This window comes from Salvelinus alpinus, chromosome 13 (genome assembly GCF_045679555.1).
Source record: "Salvelinus alpinus chromosome 13, SLU_Salpinus.1, whole genome shotgun sequence".
Classification (NCBI taxonomy): domain Eukaryota; kingdom Metazoa; phylum Chordata; class Actinopteri; order Salmoniformes; family Salmonidae; genus Salvelinus; species Salvelinus alpinus.
This window is the reverse complement of record NC_092098.1, coordinates 2,696,136-2,723,171: the sequence shown is the minus strand read 5'-3', so window position 1 is coordinate 2,723,171 and position 27,036 is coordinate 2,696,136. Positions and strand designations below refer to the sequence as shown.

The window sequence follows — 27,036 nt, the reverse complement described above, 5'->3', positions numbered from 1 at the left end:
TCGATGGCGATGACAGCTGTTCCCTGTAGGCAAGGGATAGGCTGTTCCTGGGGGACGATGCTGGCACTGTTCACCACCGTGAGCAGGGCTACCAGGCTGACAGGCCATCAGAAGCCGGCGGTGGGGCTTCATCACCCCAAGCAACTCGAGAGGCAATGGGGGGCCTACTCACTCGGGTTGCCACCGCACTGGACATCAAACTGGTGGACAGTGATGACTCTCCGTCTGTCCCCATCTCTGCTGAGTTCTGCGAGGCCTTGCAGGGGAGCTGGGCCTCTGCCAGGGGGCGCTTCCAAATCACAAATCACAGCAGAGACTGGACCATGGAGTTATGTTGCGGGTGCAGAGACATTCGGCCTCCGGGAGTCCCCGACCATGGACACCATGATAGCTGCCATGGTCCTCCCCGACCGGGAGATTATAGAACGGAACCCGCGACTGAAGCCGAGACCCCCCAGAGTCTTTGAGGACTTGAATCCAACATATTGGTCCCTCTGCTCTCTTGGCTGCCTATTCCACTTATTTTGTGGTACCAAAAAAGAGACGGAGGGTTTCGACTGATTCCGGACCTCCGCAACCTCATTGGGTACTTGAAGGTACTGAAGTTCCACATGTTGTCCCCAGCCCGCGTTTTGCAGGCTGTGTTCAGGGACCAGTGGTTTGTGATGTTGGACATGAGGGATGCGTACTTCCATGTTCCTGTTCACCCAGCACATTGGCAGTACCTCCGATTCGCTTTCGAAGGGAGGGCTTTTGAATTCATAGCTCTTCCCTTCGGCCTCTCCTACATTTTCACAAAGTGCATGGACGCTGTCCTGGCACCTCTCACGTCCCAAGGATTGTTGATCCTCAATTACCTGGACGATTGGCTGATTTGTGCCCCGACCAGGACCGAGGTCCTGTCAGACAGAGACATGCTCCTGACCCACATCGGCAGGCTGGGCATTACTGTAAACGACAAGAATAGTAATCTGACGCCCACCCAGAGGGTGACCTTCATTGGCATGGAACTGGACTTAGTCCTCATGAGAGCACGCCTGCCCACCAGAAGGGTTCAGGCAAGCTTATCTTGCTTCGACCACTTTCGGCAGGGGCGGGTGGTATCCGGCCTAACCTGCCAACGCCTGTTGGGCTTGCTGACGGTGGCCTCGTTGTTGATTCCCCTAGGCCTGCTCCATCTCCAGCCTCGTCCACCGGCTGCACCCGAAGCGTCACCGTCACCTCCAGCTGCGGCGCTGTCACTCCTTTCTCTCAGATGGGGTGGAGATGCTGAGGATGAGCTGCCGGGAGCTGGTCAGCACCAAGGGCAGGTCGGCCAGCGGCTATTGGATACCCCCTTGGAGCGGCAGACACATCAATACACTATAGCTCCAAGCTGTACTGCTGGCCCTGCAGTCTTTCCTTCCACATCTGCAAGGAAGACATGTCCTGCTGAGAATGGACAATACCACAGTGGTGGCTTACATCAACCATCAGGGTGGACTGAGGTCCCACTTCCTCTATCTTATGGCACGGGAGCTCCTTCTCTGGGCTCAGGGACGTCTAGCGTCTCTACGCACAGCACACATACCTGGCATCCTGAATGTGGCAGCGGATATGCTCTCGAGGGAGGGCCCGCCACCTTGGAACTGGAGTCTACATCCCCAGGTGGTGAAGCACCTGTGGTACAAGTTTGAGAGGGCGCAGGTGGACCTGTTTGCCTTCCTGGAAAAATCACACTGCCCCCTGTGGTACTCCATGTCGGAGCCACCAGGGCCTCTGGGCTTGGATGCTCTGGCTCATGATTGGCCAGGGTTGGAGCATTACGCATTCCCACCTTTTCCCCCGATCCAGGCTGTGCTGGACAGGACCAGGATGGCAGAGCATCGTCTGCTTCTGGTGGCCCCATACTAGCCCAGACGACCCTGGTTCAGCCTTCTCCTGTCCCTGTTGTCTGGGACACCTTGGCAACTTCCCCTGAGACCGGACCTGCTGTCTCAGGCCGGGGGCACTCTGTGGTATCCGAGGCAGCACCGCTGGCACCAATTGTCCATGTTAGGACTACAGGAGGGTGTAATGAACACCATGCAGAGCACAAGGGCACCGGCTACACCCGCGGCATACCAGTTGCTCTGGCGGTTGATCTGTTCTTGGTGCACTGGTATTGAGATTGTGCCCGAGTCATGCAAGGTGCAATATGTCCTCCAATACCCGCAGTCTCATTTGGATGAGGGCTTGACAGCCTCTACACTGAGAGGGTATCCGCTATATCTGCCTGCCATGTGGGGTGGATGGACAGGCCAGTGGGGTGCCATCCCTTGGTCTCCAGGTTTATGAAGGGGGTTAGTCACCTGTGTCCAGCGAGCTGGGATCTGGAAGTGGTCTTTGTAGCTTTGGCAAAGCCCCCTTTCGAACAGTTGGAGTCAGCCTGAAACAACTCTCTATGAAGGTGGTTTTCTTGGTAGCGATTACTTCCATGAAGAGGGTGGGTGAGCTCCATGCTCTTTCGGTAAGATCTGAGAGCTACCGGATGGACCCCGGGGGGGGGGGGGGGGGAGTATATCTCTCCGTCCCAACCCTTCATTCCTCCCAAAGGTTATGTCAGAAAGGCATGTGAACATCCCTTTAATCCTGTCAGCTTACGACCCCCTGCAGTGACGGGAGAGTCTGGGCCTCCCTCCGGAATGCTGTGCCCTGTGAGGGCACTGGCTGCCTATGTGGAGTGGATATGGTCAGTGAGAACAACAGACCAGCTCTTTGTCTGCTATGGTGAGAGAGTCCTGGGGGCTGGGCTATCAAAGCAGAGGCTCTCTCACTGGATCGTGGACACGATTACAACAGCATACTGCCTGGCAGGCCAGTGGTGGGATCTGTGGTGGCGCATTCAACACGAGGTGTGGCTGCATCCTGGACTCTACTGAGAGGAGTGGCCCTTGCCAATATCTGTGCTGTGGCAAGCTGGGCTTCCTCTTGCACCTTTGCTAGGTACTATCGGGTAAATGTGGCACCTCCCTCTGCGGTTGGTTCAGCGGTCCTCCCCTTCCGGGGACTGTTCCGGGACCCCCCTTCCACATTGACGGCCCCTGCGTCTCGGTCCCGAGCTGGGACTTTGCCGCTGGCTATCCATGTCCCTCTAGCACCGACTAAATCTGGTACGGGTATACCAATATATTGGAGTGATCCAATATAGCGAAACATAACGAAGGTTACGTATGTAACCACGGTTATGTGAGCTATATGGATCACTCCAATCTTCTACGGTGCTAGAGGTGCCTCAAAAAAGATGTAGTCGCGGCCATGTTGTCTATAGATAGGAGTAGACCCAGCCATTACACAGGTGTACATGGGAGTAAATCTGTAAATCCTCACCTCGGATGTATCCCTCTGCTGCGGAGTGATACCAATATATTGGAGTGATCCATATAGCTCACATAACCGTGGTTACATACGTAACCTTCGGCCTGTGTACACAATTGCCGCGTGCTGCTTCAGCGCCCAGAGTGGCTCGCTTGTGGGCGTGCTAGCAGCATATGGCAGCAGTTCAGTTGTGCATCAACAATTAGTTTAATCCATTGTCCATTTCATGAATTTATTCATAGGTAAATAGTAATATGCTCTAAATTGCTATGGTGACAAACAAACTTTTCCAATCGTCCACATGGCTGGGAGAACCTATTCAAGTAAGTAAATACATTTTGAAATTGTAAAAAAAACGATGTATTATTAGATAACTAGCTACAGTGCAGGCTAACTCAAATGAGCTGCTAATGTAGCTAGCTATCTAGACAACTTTACATACTGTATAGCTAACTAAGTGAACTACATATCCCCAGTTTCCTAACTTCATATTGGCTAACAGATAGCAGCTCCAACTGTTAAAAAGGGAGAGAGTAGGCTAATCTGGATAGGTCAGGCACTTTTGTGTAGTTCCAGTCTGCAGAAAGAAAGTGACAAAAGAGATAATAGAAACATAATATTCAGTGTTTTCCAGTGGCGATTTTAGCATGTCAATCTTGGTGAGGCAAACTCCCGCAAATTGTTTTTAGATGCATGTCAGCAAAGCCACTACACAACACAAAACAATACATTAATTGCACTATAACAATGACAAACGGTGCCCATAAACTGTCCCAACAGCAGAGTCCCAACACCTTACCACTGCTAGACCTGTCTACCAGCGGAGCCTTGTCTGGCAGCAAAACAGTTCATTCAGTCTCACTTACTGCCTTTTAAAAAAACATAGCTGATATGGCTGACTTGCTTAAACAAATGTAGTTTCTACTGACAATTGAGATGTACAACCTATGGCATAAGGGGACGACGAGCGGATAAGAGTCAATCCGTAATTTCAATTAAGGCATTACGCCAACGGTACAATCATGTAGCGCCGTGTCATTATCGCACATTTTAGAGAAACAACAAATGTCAGTACATATAAGGGTCTTATATCGGATGAAAGCTTAAATTCTTGTTACTATAACTGCACTGTCTAATTTACAGTAGCTAATTACTGCGAAAAACGGCCATGCTATTGTTTGAGGAGAGCTCTTAACAACAAAACACTTTTTTCACCACGATAGGTTTGATAAATTCACCTCTGAAGGTGAAATGTGTGCTTACATTCTGAAATCTTGCTCTGATTTATCATCCTAAGGGTCCCAGAGATAACATGAAGTGTCATTTTGTTAGATAAAATCCTTTTTCATATCCTAAAAAGGTCCATATAGCATGCACGATCGATTTTGTATGTCCACTCGTTCCATTTGCAAAGAAAGGAATCTGTGAAAATCTAACCCTAAACGTTGTTTCAACCAGTCAAATTGCATTCGTATTTATTCCTCAGAGATCCTAGAATGTAACCAGACTTCACTATATCATTAGGAGTGTAGTATATCCTATAGGACACCAAATTTGGTCAGAGAGCGACGCCTCCATGGCACGCCAACAACACGAGCGGTCTTCACTTGATTTACTGTAACTTTGTCAAATAAGCATCAATCAGGGTCAAACAAAGCTGTCTAGATAGCCAATGGGCTGGGCTTTATGGAAACCCCGTATCTGTCACACTTTTTTGCTGTTAACCTTGTGCGACAGCAAGCATTTTCCTTTTGGACAAAAACTGCAAGAATATGGAGAGTTATGAAGTTATGAAAACTGGGTGTTTTGAAAATGTTGAATTTACAATATGGCTACTAATACTGGAAAAGCTAAATCAAAGTCCAAGTATACAGACTTGATGATATTCTTCCAGAAAAATGTTATATAAATGTAAATATGTCCTTCACGATTTGCCCAAATGTACCTGGGTGACTTCACACTAATTGTCCTGTAGCTTGCTCATAATTCAAGTTATCAGTCTGACTTTGCACATACACACCATCGGAATTACAACCAGATTGATGGCTAGTTTTGGGACCTTTCTGTTGCATTTCAAAGACGGTGGTAGAATATTAATATCTTTTTAAACGGTTGTTTATTTCTTTGTATTTTCTGCCTAGGCCAGCATCCCGGAGTCGCCTCTTCACTGTTGATGTTGAGACTGGTGTTTTGCGGGTACTATTTAATGAAGCTGCCAGTTGAGGACTTGTGAGGCGTCTGTTTCTCAAACTAGACACTCTAATGAACTTGTCCTCTTGCTCAGTTGTGCACCGGGGCCTCCCACTCCTCTTTCTATTCTGGTCAGAGCCAGTTTGCGCTGTTCTGTGAAGGGAGTAGTACACACCGTTGTATGAGATCTTCAGTTTCTTGGGAATTTCTCGCATGGAATAGCCTTCATTTCTCAGAACAAGAATAGACTGACGAGTTTCAGAAGAAAGTTCCTTGTTTCTGGACATTTTGAGCCTGTAATCGAACCCACAAATACTGATGCTCCACATACTCAACTAGTCTAAAGAAGTTTTATTGCTTCTTTAATCAGAACAACAGTTTTCAGCTGTGCTAACATAATTGCAAAATGGTTTTCTAATGATCAATTAGCCTTTTAAAATGATAAACTTGGATTAGCTAACACAACATGCCATTGGAACACAGGAGTGATGGTTGCTGATAATGGGCCTCTATACGCCTATGTAGATATTCCATTAAAAATCAGCCGTTTCCAGCTACAATAGTCATTTACAACATAAACAATGTCTACACTGTATTTTTGATCAATTTGATGTTATTTTAATTGACAAAAAATGTGCTTTTCTTTCAAAAACAAGGACATTTCTAAGTGACCCCAAACTTTTGAACGGTAGTGTATCTCCCTGGCATATTGCATCATTTATGTAGCAACATACAAGACATTTTGAACTCACCTTGTTGAGTTCAACAGACTTGAACAGGAAGGTGGCACGGCAGTCCTTGGTGGGCAAATTTTGGCATCAAACTTTGGCATCAAAGTCTGGCATTCTCTGGATTTATGGTGCTTTTATGACAACTGGGAACCCTGGAAAAAAACAGAGTTGAATCATGACGTCAGTGATCTTCAGGTCAGAGCTCTAGAAAGAGGCCCCAGTTCCCGACTTGCAATTCCGAGTTGGATGACCGTTCAAAACGTATTTTCCCAGTCAGAGCTTGTTGTTTTCCGAGGTCCTAGTGGTCTTGAACACACTGAAGTCTGATATTTCCCAGTTCCGAGTTTCCAGTTGTTTTGAGTGCGGCAGAATGTTGGATTGACAGAATGCCTAATGTTTGTCCTTTTAAGCTTGGAAAAGAGACCCTTAAACCCACACTTGGACCCCACAACCTCTCCACTGAATAGCAGGCTAGTGATTGATTTGTGATGCTTGCAGTTAGCCACCGATTCCTTCCAAACCACTCATTGTTAAATTTGTGATTTCCAACATGTTGTGTAATGTTTATGTTCAATGGCCGGTGAGCCAGATACGTTTTATCTATAATTTCTCTTAATTATTTATCTTTATATTACAATGATTGAAAAGGATTTGCCATTAGATTGTCGATTTGATTCATGATGACTGCTGGCTAAAATGTTGAAGTCCAATCAAAGCTGCTGTAGATATAACATGATTTACTGTCATTTTATCTGTGGCCAATGACTTTGAGCCTTCTTTAATGGGCACTTCTGATGTAACTCTATGGCAGCACCCAAGGGGCTTGAATTTTCGAGCTCTACCCGTAGATTTTGCAGTGATGTTGTCACGAACGTTGTTGTATGATTCGGACCAAGGTGCAGCGTGGAATGGTTCCATCATCTTTATTCGAGTGAAACGCACAGAAAACAATAAAGAGCAAAATGAACGTGAAGCTATACAGTGCTCACAAGCAACAATACATAAACAAGATCCCACAAAAACCCAGTGGGAAAAGGTTGCCAAAATATGATCCCCAATCAGAGACGATAGACAGCTGCCTCTGATTGGGAACCATACCAGGCCAACATAGAAATACAAAAACTAGAGTACCCAACCTAGTCACACCCCGACCTAACCAAATTAGAGAATAAAAGGCTCTCTAAGGTCAGGGCGTGACAGATAATAGTGTCCCCAGGAGTGACAGGACACTTAGCCAATCACGGCACAACTAGAGAACAATACCAACCCCTACGATCAGTATTGTCCACTGGCTGCCCCACCAACACAGAAAGCACTGATCTAGGCTGAAACACCTGCATTTTGGAGCTGCCTTACTCAAGAAAGCAAACAAATGTATTTATTAATAGCAAATGTATTAATGCCAAAATAACATGCAAAATGACGGTCCACCACTGGTGACGGGTCACCACTGGTTCTGTCTAATTTGAGTATAATGAAGTTTGTTTATTTTGATGTTTTCTGTCCTCAGATACAGAGAGCTGTGAAAGCCTGTTTGCAGATGAGGTCCCAATGAAGAGAAGTGGTTCTCAGTCCTGGTCCTGGGGACTCAAAGAGGTGCACATTTTAGTTTTTGCCTTAGCACTACACAGCTGATGCAAATGATCAACTCATCAAGCTTCAAGTGGTATTCATGTATGCATTTGTGATGTTATCTTTGGTATGATCCTGCTATGTGTGTTCACATGCATCTATCTATCTATCCAATGTTATCATGATTTGTTATAATATTATATATTACTAATCCACAAGGACCTGGTTATGTAAAAGCCTAATAATGACATTATCTTCCATATTCCTGTAGATACCTTCCAACTGGAGATTCCTTCAAAACAATTGCTGACAATTGCCATGTAGGGCACTTCCTCGTGGGGGAATTCAAGTATGTGTGAAAGCTATCTGTGTCCTGCATAACTTCATGATGGACATGAGGACCAGGAGGGGACCTGCAGCTCGCCGCTGTCTGCCATAGGAGAGGTCTGCTGCTCTGCAGGATGTTGCAAGGATGGGGGCCAACAACACAGCACGGGAGGCAATCCGTATGCGGGAGATCTTCACCTCCTACGTCTTCGAAGAGGGTGCTGTTCCCTGGCAACACCATAGACTACACTATGCACAACTCTTTTAAGAGCCACTCACATTGCAATAAGAGTATTCTTCCATTTACTTATCTATGTCAACTACAGTTATTCAATTACCATTTTCTCTCCCTTGGATTTCTACTTCTCAGGTGAGGGCGCTGTTCAGGATAAGGGGGATGTCTATACAAAAACAACAGGCTCTTTTAAGAGTCACCCATGTTGAAAAAAATGTAGAACAACTAGACACCCTACAACCCAAACCTACAGTACACACTCGTGTATCAATCTGATTGATGGATTGTGTTGTGCAGTAAGGAGGCTCCCCTGTATAACTGTGGCTCCTTCCACCTTCAAAGAATAGGCAAGAGGACCAACCATGGAGAATAATAAGACACTCAATTATTTATATTTATGCATCGACGCTATTTGTTTGTCCTAGTGTGCCTCGTCTGTTTTTCAGTATAAAGTACTCTGCAGCCACTCCGTGTGGGACACCAGGTGAGGCCACACACAAATATTCCTGTTGAACACGGTGTAACGGTTTTCATCGTCTGAAGAAGAATAGTCGGACCAAAGCGCAGCGGGGTAAGTGTTCATGCTTTTCTATTAGAGCAGAACACTATAACAAAATAACAAGAGAATAAAATGAAACCGAAACAGTCCTGTAAGGTGCAAAACACTAAACAGAAAATAACTACCCACAAAAACCATGTGGGAAAAAGCTACCTAAGTATGGTTCTCAATCAGAGACAACGATAGACAAATGCCTCTGATTGAGAACCACACCCGGCCAAACACAAAGAAATACAAAACATAGAAAATGAACATAGAATGCCCACCCAAATCACACCCTGACCAAAACAAAATAGAGACATAAACAGCTCTCTACGGTCAGGGCGTGACACACGGTCTCTTTAACTACCTTATTTTTTCAATAAGTCTCTCTCCTTCACTTCATCTCTCTCCCCCTTCTCCCTAAATCCTCTATGTTATATCAGCTGTATCGGTAAACACCTCCAGCTTGTGAACTGCCTGACACAGAGGGCACAGCATGATCAGAGGTGAAAGGTCACTTGGTCAGGTCAACAGGAAGTATTATTAAAGAGATGTTTACATTGAAATACAGATAGAGCTGTTGTAGTCCCAGAGTTGGTGATTTTAATATTCACATGGAAAAGTCCACAGACCCACTCCAAAAGGCTTTCGGAGCCATCATCGACTCAGTGGGTTTTGTCCAACATGTCTCTGGACCTACTCACTGTCACAGTCATACTCTGGACCTAGTTTTGTCCCATGGAATAAATGTTGTGGATCTTAATGTTTTTCCTCATAATCCTGAACTATCGGACCACCATTTTATTACGTTTGCAATCGCAACAAATAATCTGCTCAGACCCCAACCAAGGAGCATCAAAAGTCGTGCTATAAATTCTCAGACAAAGATTCCTTGATGCCCTTCCAGACTCCCTCTGCCTACCCAAGGACGTCAGAGGACAAACATCAGTTAACCACCTAACTGAGAAACTCAATTTAACCTTGCGCAATACCCTAGATGCAGTCGCACCCCTAAAAACTAAAAACATTTGTCATAAGAAACTAGCTCCCTGGTTTACAGAAAATACCCGAGCTCTGAAGCAAGCTTCCAGAAAACTGGAACGGAAATGGCGCCACACCAAACTGGAAGTCTTCCAACTAGCTTGGAAAGACAGTACCGTGCAGTATCGAAGAACCCTCACTGCTGCTCGATCATCCTATTTTTTCAACTTAATTGAGGAAAATAAGAACAATCCTACATTTATTTTTGATACTGTCGCAAAGCTAACTAAAAAGCAGCATTCCCCAAGTGAGGATGGCTTTCACTTCAGCAGTAATGAATTCATGAACTTCTTTGAGGAAAAGATCATGATCATTAGAAAGCAAATTACGGACTCCTCTTTAAATCTGCGTATTCCTCCAAAGCTCAGTTGTCCTGAGTCTGCACAACTCTGCCAGGACCTAGGATCAAGAGAGACACTTAAGTGTTTTAGTACTATATCTCTTGACACAATGATGAAAATAATCATGGCCTCTTAACCTTCAAGCTGCATACTGGACCCTATTCCAACTAAACTACTGAAAGAGCTGCTTCCTGTGCTTGGCCCTCCTATGTTGAACATAATAAACGGCTCTCTATCCACGGGATGTGTACCAAACTCACTAAAAGTGGCAGTAATAAAGCCTCTCTTGAAAAAGCCAAACCTTGACCCAGAAAATATTAAAAACTATCGGCCTATATTGAATCTTCCATTCCTCTCAATTTTTTTTGAAAAAGCTGTTGCGCAGCAACTCACTGCCTTCCCGAAGACAAACAAGGTATACGAAATGCTTCAGTCTGCTTTTAGACCCCATCATAGCACTGAGACTGCACTTGTGAAGGTGGTAAATGACCTTTTAATGGCATCAGACCGAGGCTCTGCATCTGTCCTCGTGCTCGTAGACCTTAGTGCTGCTTTTGATTCCATCGATCACCACATTCTTTTGGAGAGATTGGAAACCCAAATTGGTCTACACGGACAAGTTCTGGCCTGGTTTAGATCTTATCTGTCGGAAAGATATCAGTTTGTCTCTGTGAATGGTTTATTATTATTATTATTATTAATGCAAATTAATTACTTAAAAATCATACAATGTGATTTTCTGGATTTATGTTTTAGATTCCGTCTTTCACAGTTGAAGTGTACCTATGATAAAAAATGACAGACATCTACATGCTTTGTAAGTAGGAAAACCTGCAAATCGGCAGTGTATCAAATACTTGTTCTCCCCACTGTATGTAACATTGCAAAAATCAGAAACTTTCTGTCCAAAAATGATGCAGAAAAATGAATCCATGCTTTTGTTACTTCTAGGTTAGACTACTGCAATGCTCTACTTTCCGGCTACCCTGATAAAGCACTAAATAAACTTCAGTTAGTGCTAAATACGGCTGCTAGAATCCTGACTAGAACCCAAAATTTGATCATATTACTCCAGTGCTAGCCTCCCTACACTGGCTTCCTGTTAAGGCAAGGGCTGATTTCAATGTTTTACTGCTAACCTATAAAGCATTACATGGGCTTGCTCATACCTATCTTTCTGATTTGGTCCTGCCATACATATCTACACGTACGCTATGGTCACAAGACGCAGGCCTCCTAATTGTCCCTAGAATTTCTAAGCAAACAGCTGGAGGCAGGGCTTTCTCCTATAGAGCTCCATTTTTATGGAATGGTCTGCCTACCCATGTGAGAGACGCAGACTCGGTCTCAACCTTTAAGTCTTTACTGAAGACTCATCTATTCAGTGGGTCATATGATTGAGTGTAGTCTGGCCCAGGAGTGTGAAGGTGAACGGAAAGGCTCTGGAGCAACGAACCGCCCTTGCTGTCTCTGCCTGGCCGGTTCCCCTCTCTCCACTGGGATTCTCTGCCTCTAACCCTATTACAGGGGCTGAGTCACTGGCTTACTGGTGCTCTTTCATGCCGTCCCTAGGAGGGGTGTGTCACTGACGTGAGTGGGTTGAGTCACTGACGTGATCTTCCTGTCTGGGTTGGCGCCCCCCCTTGGGTTGTGCCGTGGCGGAGATCTTTGTGGGGTATACTCGGCCTTGTCTCAGGATTGTAAGTTGGTGGTTGAAGTTATCCCTCTAGTGGTGTGGGGGCTGTGCTTTGGCAAAGTGGGTGGGGTTATATCCTTCCTGTTTGGCCCTGTCCGGGGGTATCATCGGATGGGGCCACAGTGTCTCCTGACCCCTCCTGTCTCAGCCTCCAGTATTTATGCTGCCGTAGTTTATGTGTCGGGGGCTAGGGCCAGTTTGTTATATCTGGAGTACTTCTCCTGTCTTATCCGGTGTCCTGTGTGAATTTAAGTATGCTCTAATTCTCTCTTTCTCTCTTTCTTTCTCTTTCTCGGAGGACTTGAGCCCTAGGACCATGCCTCAGGACTACCTGGCATCATGACTCCTTGCTGTCCCCAGTCCACCTGGCTGTGCTGCTGCTCCAGTTTCAACTGTTCTGCCTGCGGCTATGGAACCCTGACCTGTTCACCGGACATGCTACCTGTCCCAGACCTGCTGTTTTCAACTCTCTAGAGACAGCAGGAGCGGTAGAGATACTCTTAATGATCGGCTATGAAAAGCCAACTGACATTTACTCCTGAGGTGCTGACTTGCTGCACCCTCGACAACTACTGTGATTATTATTATTTGACCATACAGCACTTTGAGATATCAGCTGATGTAAGAAGGGATATATAAATAAATGTGATTTTATTTGATTAATGATCCAAGGTCAGTTTTGCATTCACCTACTGATGATTATGATGACTGACAGTGTTGGGATTAAAATAACACAAGGCTTAATCATGCTCTTTCTCTCGTCTGCAGGTACTGTATGTTTTGATGTGAGAGAGGATGCCAACTCCCAGTCCCGTCATTTCCACCTCACCTGCTCTAAGATAACTCACGGGCCTACTGGGTGCCCAAGGCTGGTTAGGAAACACTGCTAGACACTTATGTAATTGTGTTGACCTGAGAGAATATGAAGTTTAGTAGCACTACAATTCATTCATCATATGCTATCTTCCCTGCTCCTCAGTTCTTAACTCTTTCCCTTTGTCTTTTACACTCTCACACCTCTCTCCCAAACTTCTTTCTTCCTGTGTTTTTACAATGCACACCAGATGTGCATTGAAGTACAGATTGAACTTGCATTTATAATATCATACTACAATTATAATATGTATAATGCATGTATTATGTATTTATAACACTTGGATAATGAACTTCTTTCATTAAAGCTTTTCAAATTCTCTACTGGAATTGGTTCACATTCTCTACTGGTTGAAATTAAGTCTCATTTGATGACATACTACATCTATCCTGTGTCCTCAGATCAGTGCAGATGAAGGAAATTAGATATGGAGATGAACCTGTTTTAGAGTATTTACATGACGCATAGGAAGTGTAGTGTAAGTTTTTTACAATTCTGGTTCTATATATATATTGTAATGAAACAGCAGGGAGCAGGTCTCGAACCCTCGACCTTCTAGCCCGAAGTCCGGCGCGCTATCGACTGTGCAGCAAAAGCATGCTCAAGCGGCAGAGTCGATTTCCGCGCTTATAAACCCAGGGTCGTTACAATATGTATTACAAATCAGCCTTTAACTAGTCAAATAATGTGTTGTAGTTCATTGCAGAGTTACAATGTGTAACCATTAATGTCCCAGGACCAGGATTGGTAAACACTGTTTAAGTGTATAATTGTAATACAAACACGCAGATACAGTACAGCATAATTTCAAAGAATGGAGTTTGATACTCCTGATATTGGATATGACTGAAAAATAATGTCTCACAGGCATTCATTCCTGAACCACACCTTTATTTGCCAAGGTAGAGTATATGATCAGTGAATATATTCAATGTACAGGCTACAATGTGGCGAACTCATGCTTGGAAATAACTAGATGTATATACGACTTGCATCTTTGGCACAATAATATTATATTCTATTCTATTCAATCCATAGGCTTCATTGATTCTATTCAGACTGTGTTGATGTCAATACAACCGGCTATGATAGCTGAGGTTCATAGGTAGCTAGCTAATATTGACATGATAATAATGACATGTAACAGTCGTGTGTAACAGTTATTTTCTGCAATTCTACTGTCAGACTGATGGATCTTACATGGATGTACCTGTAGTAAGTAGACCTACTGTCAGACTGATGGATCTTACATGGTTGCTCCTGTACTAAGTGGACCTGCTGTCTGACTGATGGATCATACATGGATGTACCTGTGGACCTACTGTCAGTGCTGGTGCTTCTGATGGTCCTGGCATGGTTTCGAGGCCTGTTCAGAAATATGTGCTCATGAATGTGCGGCGTCAAAGGACACTTTGATAATGAATAAAGTGGACTTCATACCTTTTATTGGTAAGGTTATCAATACGACTCGGGTTGTGGAAAGCAGAAATGCCAGGTTGAAGGTTATTGTGGAGACGGCAAAATAGATATTGGGGGTAACAGATGTTATTGTTGAAATGGTTGTTGACATGCTGAACAAACCTAAGGGTGGAGTGTTTCAGCATGATATAGATAAAGTTAAATGAGTTGGGGGTTTGGAGGAGGGTGTGGAAGAAGTTAGGGATTTATTTGGTTTAGAATTTGTTCATTCCAGCACAGTAGGTGGTGGCGTGCCCTTAAACGATTGTTTGCGGACCGCCATGATATCATAGAAGAAGAATTATTATTATTATTATTATTATTATTGTTCATTTGAACCGGGCGTGCGCACTGCGCTGTCACCGCCTGCGAAGCAACACCAACCCGTGCGCGTACTGAAAACAAGATTGATCCTGCCTGGTGATAGGACATATCCCAGCAAAAACATAACATTTTATCGCCTATTTAGATCACAGAACACGGACTTTGAGACAGATCATACATAGAAGGGTGAGTTGAGTTGATTTTATTATCTTGATAAAACGAAGCGGTAATGATGACGATGTGGCTGCAGTTGTTTTGCGCTTCCCGTCTGTCTCAAAATGGCGGAGAGGCAGTTACAGCAACAACAAACGGTTGGGAAATTGATTATTGTAGCTAAATCATGACATTCTATCTTGTTCTGATACATGTATCCAATGTTGTCTCGACGTGTAGTTTTAATCCATGACATTTGGAAACTTGGCTAGCATTCACGTCGAGTTTGTTTACGTGGAACGTTAGCTTACTAAGATTTTAAACTTTAGTAGCTAACATAGCAAGTCAGCATAGCAATTAGCCACGGCTCAGTTGGTTCGACTTTAAATTGTCCGAATGCGGAATGATTGATTGAAATTACAGAACTATAGAATATAGTATTGGTTTATTACTTCTATTAGGTGACAATGTCATGTTTGGTGAGAGGACTTGGGCAAGATAAAATGCTAACGAACCGCTTCAATTTCGGTCTTACTAGCTAACGTAACAAGCTGCATTCGTCAACTAGCTAACTGGCTGGAAGGGCGTATGTTGGTCATTGCTGCAACCTTGGATAGCCAATTCCCTCCATGCTAGATCATGTAGCTACCTACCGGTATGTTGGCTAGTAAACCACCTATTTAAGTATCACCTTTGTTTTACTACCTGCGCCGATATTTAATCTAGCTAAGGTAAGGAGTTGTCTACTTGTGTAAACACTTTTGGAAAATGGCTAACTATTGTAACGTTAATGTTAGACGTTAGCTAACTAGGGCGTTAACGTTAACTAGGTAACGTTAGCGATCTTGTGTGCCATTTGAGTTAAATTAGTAACATCACATTTCTGGTGTTGATTCCTCGAGCATATATACATGTCGATCAAGGCTTAAATGGGCTGAATGTCCAAAATAAATCACATCGTTCATGTGATGAGACAGCTTGTTTGTCACCAGAATATAAGCTAAATAGGGTGGAGTTTTCGCATTATGGTGTTTATCATGAATAACGTTACTCAGATAAAGTGGTTTCTGGTTGTCTAGTTGCTACTCTACATCGAACATTCGCTGGGTGTATATCTACATTTCGGTTCAGATATTATAACGTTAAGCTAGCTAACTGGCTAACGTTATATTCACGATTTGTGTTGTCAACAGTTAGCAAGCCAAAAGGGTATTTTCATGAGCCTTTATGGCAAAGACAACGTAGTTTGAGCTAGCTAACTTTAACTGTCACTGGAGGGGACTCATATAAAATAAAAAGTAACGTTAATGGCGTATTTCTGTAAGCACTAACTCCGCCATGGTTTGTTTGCAGAGGCCAATGTGAAAATTAATGGCGTATAAGGTCTGTGGTAAACGCATGCTTAGATCTTATACACATTGTTCTGAGATGCTCTTAAGCAGCTAATGTCACATTTTGTGAATTATGTAATCAGAACAAGCACATTACGTTTTAGTAATTTAGCAGACGCTCTTATCTACCTGCCGCATATAAAGGCGTCATAATTCATAAAGGTCATGTTAACTGACTCTTTATTTCACAGAACAAAACTGTAAGTCTTAAGTGACTGTAAGTCGCTCTGGATAAGAGCGTCTGCTAAATGACTTAAATGTAAATGTAAATGTAGAACAAACCATATAAGATCTCCTAAGCCTGTGTTAACCTTAGACCCTATTTTTGGTGGACTACAAGCTGGCGAACTCTATTAGCCGAGTTTGTTTTGCATGGCCCACCCGTTGGGTGGAGATTACCCTTGAGGACCAATTGAATGGTCTAAAATGCATTATTAACTGGGTGGTTTGAGCCCTGGATGCTGATTGGCTGTCTGCCGTGGTATAGCGTGGGTATGACACAAATATATTTTTACTGCTCTAATTACATTGGTAACCAGTTTATAATAGCAATAAGGCACCTGAGGGATTTGTGGTATATGGCCTATATACCATGGCTAAGGGCTGTGTCCAGGCACTCTACTATGCGTTGTGCTTAAGAACAGCACTTAGCCGTGGTATATTGGCCATATACCACACCCCCTCGTGCCTTATTGCTTAATTAACTCAGCAAACTTGGGGCACTGGGCCATACAAAACGAAATCTCTCAATGCTGTCTTGACACAGCTGTTTGTGATGTGGGCTGACATTACCTTTGAACCCACTAACAATTCAATGTTGTTGTTTTTTTACCAACCATCAAGGTACATCTGATCTGAATTCTAGGTCATTATTTGCGTTTAAGCTAGAAGGCAGCTGTCATCCATGATTTGAGTGAGGGTGGAACGAACAGCGAGCAACAGGACATTAAAAACAACAATTAATGAGCCTGTGCTAAACTTCACTGTTTTTGTCAGTCTGCTATTATTAGTGGGTCCGAAATTGACACGCTTAAAAAAGATGAGCAAACATAATTAAAATATTGAGTTATTATATTATTTTATACTAATACAATTGCTCAGAGAATGAGATTTTGTTTAACTAATACTTTTTTTTCTTCTCAAAGGTAGGGGTCAAAATGATTGACAACCATGTTTTAACACCTTTCAATACCTCACCTTGTGAGGATAATGACACAGAGCCTTTTTCTAAAATGTTTTATGAGTTGGAGAACACATTGGGAGAGAGCTAAGACCATTCCTCCATACAGAATCCTTCCAGATCCTTGATATCATTCATCTGCACTTATGGACTGGCCTCTTCATGTCTGGAGACTGAGATGGCCATTTGCAAAATATTGATTTTGTGGCCAAGTAACAATTTCTTTGTGGATTTTGATGTGTGCTTGGGGTTGTTGTCTTGCTGGAAGATCCACTTGTGGCCAAGTTTCAGCCACCTGGCAGAGGCAAACGTGTATGTATATATATTGTTTTTGTGTGTGTGTGTGTATGTATGTGTGTGTGTCTTTGTACTTGGTAAAGTTCATGATGCCATTGACCTTAACAAGGGCCCCAGGACCAGTGGAAGCAAAATAGCCCCATAACATAGTTCCACCACCATGTTTTACAGTAGGTATTAGTGATGGGGGCAAAAATTTAGAGTTACATATCAGGTAGTGATGTTAATCGTTTAGCTGCTGGAAATGCATTTAACCGGTCATGCTTATCAGGCTATAAGTTCATTTGAGTAATTTAGTGGAATTAAATTGGCGCAGCATACAAAACCTAGTTTGAGGAGCTAAATGGCCTATCACCTGTCAGTCAGTGCGAGAGCAACTCCTCAAAAAGCTGGTAGTGGAGTGAAATGTGCTTTTATAAGCCCAGTCATTGTGCAACAAATAATTTAAAATTAAATTGCATGCTAATAACTGTTTTGATGCCCACGATTTTAAAATAGCTAATATTTTTATTTCACCATTCAACTCCATCTTCTATAGTATCAGCGTGTCACCCACCACTTTACAATGTGAGGTTGAGGCAGTATAATTGTACTTCAAATAATGAGGAATGTCTTACCTGGCTTCAAAATAGCCTAGCCAAAATCCAACCATAGAAATGTGGAGGAAATTCTTTATAAAGACTACCTCATGTCATTAACCAGCATTTCTCTCCTATTCTATTGGTTTTCATAACTTTATTTCGTTGTCCAGAACCCAAAGGCACAATCCTAATCATATTAGCAACCATACTAGTTGTTGCTGTTATATTCCCTCTTTCAAAATTTCTAACAGAAATCTTTGTCTCGGTCAGATTAGGGCTGGGTGATATGGCCAAAATATATCATATATGGTATTTTTCAAGTCTTTGACAGTATGACGGTATTTTATGTTTTTGATTAATAGAAGTTCAACATTTGCTTTATGAGTAGTGTGTGACCCTAGGGTGGCAACACATATATTCTAAATTATTTCAATGTGTCTTTCTCAGTTCTGATTTGTTTTATACTTTTCAGTTCAACTTCAACCTAAAACAATTTCCATCCATTTCTGCATTTCCTGCACTCATTTGAGATCATTTCCAGACTTCCACGATGTGGGCAAAAATATTAGGCCTTATTTTTAACCAAATGTTGCAATTGCGATTTAGTTCAAAACACTTGGGTGAACTTCTGGAATCATGGAAATGGAATGTTTATTATAATTCTATAGTTAGAATATAAATAATAGTGTGCACTTTGAATACAGTGTTGTTTGACATGACAACGAATGAAAATGCCATGGACATGTTATTGTGACAGGGTAGGAAAAAATGTGATGTTCAGTGTTTCCTAGGGGACCCTATAATTTTTGGCTATATTAAATCTTTATTCATATAGCCAACATTTTCATGCTTCGCATATTCCTATTTGATTTAGAAGATACTGTTGCACAAAAAAAACATGCTGATTTAAGCCTCCACCAGTACTGGTATCAGGCTGTATTAGCTAGATACCTTTGCTCTGACTCAGTACTTTTATCTAGTTAGCTAGCCAGCTAACTAGCGATTAGCATTAGTGGCTAACATAATTTAGCTTAACTTGCTAAGAGAATACAAACTAGCTGTTTGCCGATGTAAGAAACACAAACTAATATTGCAACTATAGAACACTTGTGGGTTTATATTAAGATCAAAGTGGAAGCAACATCGTTGTCATCAACATTGTTGCATGTGCTGCATTGACCATGCAGACTGAACGAAAGTGTCTCGTGGCCAAGCAACAAATGCGCTCGTTGAGTGACAGGGACTAGGGAGAGCGAGAGAGAGGACTCAAGTAGCGGAGTAAACTATAAAAATGGACGTTACACAGGGCGTATCACATTTAACAAACCAAACATTCAAATACCGTTATAGAAGGTAAAGTAAAAACCCAAACCCGTCCGTGCCTAAATACCGCTATATAGTAGAATACGGCATACCGCCCAGCCCTATATCAGTGTTTTCCCACAAATTGCATTTTGGTAAATATTTAAACATGTTTATTTAGCTGCTTCATTACAGCAGTTGCATGTTCAATAATGGGTTATAGACTTTTTACTGTAAGACAATGGGTGTGCTATTGTTGCATGCTTTCATTAAGCGCTTAATGAAAAATGTCAGTTCCTTGTACAAGCATGCATAGTATTTTCTGTTGGTCACGTCATTTTGTTTGGAAATTTTTTAACAATTTGTGACCGGTGAATGAGGGTCGGTGAGTCGGCAGCAAAATTGCCCGAAATGTGCATCCCTAATATCGGGATATTATTTTTGGCGATGTGGCGACAATATCGCGTTCAAAATGTTGAGTTAGTTGGCTGTGCCTGCACCAAAGCTCCAGTGTTGTTATATCGTAGCTTGTTCTCAGTCTTTTTAAATAAGGGAGACAATTTGTTTTCAGCACATATTTCCATGACTGATCAATACTCGTTTTCTCATGACTCTCATTTCCCTCTGCAGAAGACATGATGAGCAATATGTGTGGAACATCGAAACTAGGGCTGCATGATTAATGCAATTCAGATCGAAATTGGTATGTTGAATATCCGTATCGCAAGAGGCTGCGATTTTCTCCTTTCTTTGACGATCTGTTAAAACAACAACTAGACTCCGGTACCTCCTCCAATGAGACGATCTAGAGTCTAGATTCTAGACTGTTCATTCACTCTCTGCTTGGAATACACATGCATACCAATCACAAGCTTCCCCGCTTAGAGCACGCAGTTAGGTGCTGGTGGGCGGGGAGAGAAAGTGCTTTACCAAAGACGGTACAGTATGAGGTTTAGAAACTCTGTGGCTTTACCTTTAACTCTGTGTGTTGGAAACATGAGTGCTGTTAGTATTAACGACAGTGTCGTATATGGTGCCAAATAAAGGTGCCTCTTCAGTAGTATGGCAGTATTTTGGCACCAGGCAAACCAATGACAACCAAATGCAAGTTGTGTTAATAAAAGTACCTCAGATTTGTGGCGACTACAAGAGGCAACACAACAAATTGATTCAATCATTTGAAGAATGGTGGTGAAAAAACCCAGCAGCAAAGCCCCTCAGCCACAACCAGCCATCTACGTCAAACAGGCATTGATTGCCGATGTGTTTTCAAGTATAATGCCCTACCTAAAACATCCCGCAGACACATCAGAGGCTATCACCTATCACATAGCCAAATACATGGTTCCTATTTACAGTTGCAAAGACAGCTTCAAGAATATGATAAACAAGCTGGACAGGAGATACAATCTTCCATCAATATTCCATCCATCTACAATATTCCATCATATTTCTCCCAAGTCGCCATCCCAACACTATAACAAAATTACGGGAGAAGTTTAAACATGTCGCGTTGAATGACTGGACCAGACTCCAATGTTTTGGACACAGGCTACACCTTGTAATCGGTAGGCTACGTGTTACATGTTTTTAAGGCATTTTGATATTACATTTTAATGATTGAGCCTACTTATGCATCATTACACAATCACAAGGCTATGGCTGCCTGAATAAATAAATCATTAACTTTAAGTTATTTAAGAACTCATAATGGTAAAATAGTAAATAGGAACTCTTTATTCATTAATAAGTGCTGTGCTTATACCACACTATATTATTAGCGTCCTCCATTTGCTATTCAAGTGCATAGATTACGTACTTTTTCCCGCTGCCCCTGTTTGGAGACAGCTGCATCAAAACAAATGTCACACATATATATTATTATTTAGTATATGTAAAGACGAGATTAAATCAAGAATAGTCTGATGGGTGACAGTATTAGCCTATGTTATCACTTGTGGATGATGCCCAGCATAAGAAACAATGACTTTTTTGTGACTTTTTCAACTCATAGTCGCACACCTCATGTAGCCTAGCCCGTATGTTTTGATAAGGTTTTGTATCGCAATTTAAGTGGCCAAATAACTTCTTTAAAACGAAGCCCATTAATCCGCTTTACAAGGGTTGTAGAGCTTAATTAGCATACATAAGCAGCGCATGAGTTTCACGTTTGGGGAAGATAATTTTCACCGTAAAAATTCACCTTTATAATAAAAGCACTACATGCATAATCGCATTTCGGTCACTTTTGATAATGGCGTTTTCTTACTAATGGAACATTCACGCTTATAGCTTACTGCCATGTGCGCATTGCTGTGCTTATAATGTGAGGAAATAGCCTAACAGTTTAACAACATTTTAAGCTAAATGTTCTGATCCGTTGCGTGAGCCACGTTGCCCAAAAATTTTTTTTGATGCTAGTATTTGTATTAATTTGGCATCTATCGCATCCCACAACTGTCCCAGACTATGTGTGGAATATAATTTTTTAGCATAGAATAGTTCAACTTTTGTTGTAGTAGATTGACATAGGATAGCGCTTTTGCTGTTTGTTAGTTGTTTGCTGATGAAAAGTAAATGTGGACAGTTCTTCCAATATCTTCAATATGCATCTCGGAATTGGATAAGGTTGCGTCCTCGATGTGTCTGTCTTCATTTGTAGCCTGTGAGAAAGACTCGATCAGGTGATTGAGAGCTTTTGGAGTGAGAGATGCTTTGGCGCGTGCAGCGCTCAGGGAGAAGGGCACAACGCAGCACTCCGGGCCAAGGGCACAATTGTCACTGGAGGCAAAAGGCATGGATTTTTTTAGGGTGCGTTACTGCCACACAGAGGGGATGCCGCCATGAAATTTGAGGCATTAACAAGTGCTTGTCAAATTGTGAATGATAAAGTGTGTACGCCCTGCGCAAAAAACAAAGCAGAGCTCATGCCTTTTCAAGCAAATTTTTTCAAATCATCATTAGTTGCATCATGCAGCCTTACAATGTATTAAAAATCAAAACATGTAGAACAACTAAAGTTAAATTAATAACTCTAAATTGAGCATGTAGGAGTACCTATTTCTTTGTTAACCGCTCAACACAGAATAGCCGCATGTGCGCACTCCCTCAAAGCGTTTGGAGAAAATATTTATATATTATTCAGCTTTGTTCAATTGTATTCTTCATACTATAAACGAACGCCACAGAATTAGAAGGAAATCTTATCTGCTAAATGTGTAGCCCACAGCCATTTGGCATAGCCAGATAAGGGGCGGCAGGTAGCCTAGTGGTTAGAGCGTTAAACCAGTAACAGTTCAAATCCCCGAGCTGACAAGGTAAAAATCTGTCGTTCTTAACTGACTTGCCTAGTTAAATAATGTGTATATATTTTTTTTTTTTACTCAGACTATGCTATTCTGTTCTTCTGAAATAGACTACATTTTCTTCATATCATGTTTCTTTAGACCTGTCTAAAATAACTAAATGGATTTATTGTGAAGGTGTAGGCTATATTACATGGATTTATTCGACTTTTTAAAAAGTTCCAAAGGTCTGCATCAGTGGCTTGTAGGCTATACGTTGAAGCCAGGAGATGCTAAATGTGTTTATGTTCATTAACGGTCAATTACCGTGAGACCGACCCAGTTATTTGCTTGACAATCACCATCTGAGGAAATGATCGCCACATCCCTAAACGGTACACAATTTGAGCGAGTTCCTTCCTACAAATATCCTGGTATTTGGCTTGATACCAAACTGTAATTTAAAGAACATGTCACTGAGCTGAAGAAGTTGAAGTTCAAGGTTGGTTTCTTTTACAGAAACCAAGCATGTCTGAATTTTCTTTATAGGAAATAAATTGTCAAGGCCACTTTTATGTCTATTTTAGATTATGGGGATATTATCTACACTACATACACAAAAGTATGAGGACACCCCTTCAAATGACTGAATTCTGCTATTTCAGCCACACCCTTTCCTGTCAGGTGTATAAAATCAAGCACACAGCCATGCAATCTCCTTAGACAAACATTGGCAGTAGAATGACCTTACTGGGGAGTTCATTGACTTTCAACATGGCATCGTCAAATCAGGTTTTATTTGTCTCATGCATCGAATACCACAGGTGTAGACCTTACTGTCATAGGATGCCACCTTTCCAACAAGTCACTTTGTTAAATGTATGCACTGCTAGAGCTGCCCCAGTCAAGTGCAAGTACTGTTATTGCTCTAGGAGCAAGAACGGCTCAGCCTCAAAGTGGTAGGCCACACAAGCTCACAGAACGGGACCGCTGATTGCTGAAGCTCGCAGCGCGTTAAAAATCGTCTTTCCTAGGCTGCAACACTCAATACCAAAGTTCATAACTGCGTCTGGAAGTTACGTCAGTACAATAACTGTTCGTCAGGAGCTTCATGAAATGGGTTTCCATGGCCGACCAGCCGCACACAAGCCTAAGATCACCATGCGCAACGCCAAGCGTCGGCTGGAGTGGTGTAAAGCTCACTGCCATTGGACTCTGGAGCAGTGGAAACGTATTCTATGGAGTGATGAATCACGCTTCCACATCTGGCAGTCCGATGGACGAATCTGGGTTTGGCTGATGCCAGGAGAATGCTACCTGCCCCAATGCATAGTCCCAACTGTGAAGTTTTGTGAAGGAGGAATAATGGTCTGGGGCAGTGTTTGATGGTTTGGGTTAGGAACCTTAGCTCCAGTGAAGGGAAATCTTAACGCTGTGCTTCCAACTTTGTGGCAACAGTTTGGGGAAGGCCGTTTCCTGTTTCTGCATGACAATGCCCCCATGCACAAAGCAAGGTCCATACAAAAATGGTTTGTCAAGATCGGTGTGAAAGAACTTGACTAGCATGCACAGAGCCCTGACCTCAACCCTATTGAACACCTCACAGACTGCAAGCCAGGCCTAATTTCCCAACATCAGTGCCTGACTTTACTAATGCTCTTGTGGCTGAATGGAAGCAAGTCCCCGCAGCAATGTTCCAACATCTAGTGGAACGCCTTCCCTGAAGAGTTGAGGCTGTTATAGCAGCAAAGAGGGGACCAACTCCATATTAAGGCCCATGATTTTAGAATGAGAAGTGTATCTGACGCGAGTTACATTCCTTGCCAAAAGACAACCGTTTAATCCCAAATTCTAAATCCAATGGTTGATTTGAAGTAGTAAAATGTGTTCCAACGAGCTGCAGTTTTGAAATAATTTCTTTGTCTATTTTCCGCTTAGGCTACTTTGCGAACTGCTAGTGCCATTCAGATTTGGTCAGCCTAGGCCAGTACACGAACAGTCAAATGCCCATCCCTTTGTGTGTGGCCTAAATGTTGTCCAGTAATACTAGCCCTAGCTCCTCTCTAAGAACCCGGTTGTCTATAGGGGCCTTGTGTGTCTGTGACTCTCTGGATGGTTTGGAGAGTTAGTCTCCTAGCTAAGTCTACTGTGGTATTACTTACTGTACGGTCTGGCTGTTGTGTATGATGTAGTTCACAGATTGAGAGAATGAGAGATGGACAGGAGACAAGTAACTGACCAACTGGCTAAGACCTACCTTGAGATCTGTGGCGCATGCTACATGAACTTTTGGCGCAAAACTGAAAGTTTGACGGAACAGTGACTGGACTGCATTAGATACTGATACAGTTCCTTCAGAAAGTATTCACACCACCCTTGATTTTTCCAAAATGAGTTGTTACAAAGTGGGATTAAAATGGATTTAATTGTATTTTTTTTATAAGCGATCTACACAATACTCCAATGTAAAAAATAAAATATGTTTTAAATATGTCCACAGTTTCGGCCCCCCTTAGGTTCTCTGGCAGGCTATTCCAGAGGCTGTGGGCATAATAACTAAATCATAATTTTTTGTTACATTTGTGCCCAGGTGTGGATAAAAACACTGGTTGGCTAGCACTGCTAGCGTTAGCCTGCTCTGTTTTCACAATGGCTAGCAGCTAACTGCTACTTAACAGGAATCCTGGACACACACTTGCAGTTCCAGCCATAAAGTCTCACCGTGTTGCAGAATCCGTACCAATACAAACTTTACCTATGATTAAAAATGCTGTTCATTGACTACAGCTCTGCATTTAACACCATAGTACCCTCCAAACTCGTCATTAAGCTCGAGACCCTGGGTCTCGACCTCGCCCTGTCCAACTGAGTCCTGGACTTTCTGATGGGCCGCCCCCAGGTGGTGAGGGTAGGAAACAACATCTCCACCCCGCTGATCATCAACACTGGGGCCCCACAAGGGTGCGTTCTCAGCCCTCTCCTGTACTCCCTGTTCACCCATGACTGCGTGGCCATGCACGCCTCCAACTCAATCATCAAGTTTGCAGACGACACTACAGTGTTAGGCATGATTACCAACAACGACGAGACGGCCTACAAGGAGGAAGTGAGGGACCTCGGAGTGTGGTGTCAGGAAAATAACCTCACACTCAACGTCAACAAAACAAAGGAGATGATCGTGGACTTCAGGAAACAGCAGAGGGAGCACCCCCCTATTCACATCGAGGGTACAGTAGTGGTGGAAAGTTTTAAGTTCCTCGGCGTACACATGACGGACAAACTGAAATGGTCCACCCACACAGACAGTGTGGTGAACAGCGCCTTCTCTTCAACCTCAGAAGGCTGAAGAAATTTGGCTTGTCACAAAAAACACTCACAAACTTTTACAGATGCACAATCGAGAGCATCCTGTCTGGCTGTATTACCACCTGGTACGGCAACTCCTCCTCCCATTACCCTCTAGAGAGCCTCACGGTTGTGAGGTCTGCACAACGCATTACGCAAACTACCTGCCCTCCAGGACACCTACACCACCCGATGTCACAGGACGGACAAAAAGATCATCAAGGACAACAATTACCCGAGACACTGCCTGTTCACCCTGCTATCATGCAGAAGGCGAGGTCAGTACAGGTGCATCAAAGATGGGACAGAGAGACTGAAAAACAGCTTCTATCTCAAGGCCATCAGACTGTTAAACAGCCATCACTAACATTGAGTGGCTGCTGCCAACAGACTCAAATCTCTAGCCACTTTAATAATTAATTATTGGATGTAAAAAATGTATCACTAGTCACTTTAAAAACAATGCCACATTATATAATGTTTACATACCCCACATTACTCATCTCATATGTACAGTTGAAGTCGGAAGTTTACATACACTTAGGTTGGAGTCATTAACTTGTTTTTCAACCACTCCACAAATGTCTTGTTAAGAAACTATAGTTTTGGCAAGTCGGTTAGGACATCTACTTTGTGCATGACACAAGTAATTTTTCAAACAATTGTTTACAGACAGATTATTTCACTTATAATTCACTGTATCACAATTCCAGTGCGACAGAAGTTTACATACACTAAGTTGACTGTGCCTTTAAACAGCTTGGAATATTCCAGAAAATGATGTCTTGGTTTAGAAGCTGATTTCATTTGAGTCAATTGGAGGTGTACCTGTGGATG

The 27,036-nt window shown here is 42.8% G+C and overlaps 1 protein-coding gene and 1 pseudogene across 4 annotated transcripts in view; both read left to right on the top strand.

Annotated features, from left to right (window-relative positions):
* The first annotated feature begins 611 nt into the window (after positions 1 to 611).
* Positions 612 to 3,126, top strand: LOC139538010 (uncharacterized; annotated as a pseudogene).
* Positions 3,127 to 14,679: 11,553 nt separating this feature from the next.
* The window catches only part of LOC139536810 (lissencephaly-1 homolog B), a 47,786-nt gene continuing 35,429 nt past the window's right edge, over positions 14,680 to 27,036 (top strand). Inside the window, exon 1 of one of the 4 annotated variants that reach the window (XM_071337440.1) lies at positions 14,680 to 14,852. The gene's annotated coding sequence lies outside the window, so the exon portion shown is untranslated. Of the gene's footprint in view, positions 14,853 to 14,899; positions 14,978 to 15,453; positions 15,475 to 15,528; positions 15,551 to 27,036 lie in introns of those variants that run through there. The other 3 variants (XM_071337441.1, XM_071337443.1, XM_071337442.1) reach the window with 3 other exon arrangements.